We start from the raw sequence: 611 nt of genomic DNA on the forward strand, positions 1-611 counted from the left end.
GCCCCCCTCCCCTTTCGCCCTCCCTCTTGGCCTCTGCACCACGGGGGCACTGGAGGAGATCTCCCCTCCAGGGGTTTCCAGGACATCGCTGCTCTCTCCAGGTCCTCCTCTTCCCTATCAGAGGGACCTTCCTCCGGGTCCTGCCTGCTCTCTATTCTCCTGCTTAATGACCTTGAACCCTCTTCCCTAGTCAGGGCAGGCGGGGTGGACTGAGCTTGGATTTGGAGTCAGGAAGTCTAAAGTATAGACTCTGACTCCGAATGACCATGGTGCAGTCATGGGCAAGTCATGAAACTGCTCTGTGCCTCCCTTTCCTCATTTGTGAGACTACAGTTTTAGAGTCACTGTCCAGCTCAAAATCTACCCTCTGAGGATTGCCATGTTCTGCCCCAAAGAGGAGCTCACCAGACCTCTCCAACTGACATCTCAACTTTGTGTCTTCTTAGAAGAGAGCTCACTGTTCTCACCTCTTCCAGATTCCCTCTTTCCTGTCCAGGGCACTGCCAGGCCCCCAGAGTGACCCCCTGGCCTCAATCACAGTCACTTCAAATCTTAACAAGTAACCTCCCCACTCCCTCCATCACTGCCCTGGTGGAGACCCCTCTGCCCCA

The 611-nt window shown here is 55.2% G+C and overlaps 1 protein-coding gene across 3 annotated transcripts in view; it reads right to left on the reverse strand.

Annotated features, from left to right (window-relative positions):
• EPS8L2 (EPS8 signaling adaptor L2) overlaps positions 1-611 on the reverse strand; it is a 23,100-nt gene that overhangs the window by 12,977 nt on the left and 9,512 nt on the right. The gene's annotated exons all lie outside the window — the stretch shown is intronic.

The sequence above is a fragment of the Petaurus breviceps genome, unplaced genomic scaffold (genome assembly GCF_028583685.1).
Source record: "Petaurus breviceps papuanus isolate PSGF00001 unplaced genomic scaffold, PetGlider_PUasm1.0 90317, whole genome shotgun sequence".
NCBI classification, from domain to species: Eukaryota; Metazoa; Chordata; class Mammalia; order Diprotodontia; family Petauridae; genus Petaurus; species Petaurus breviceps.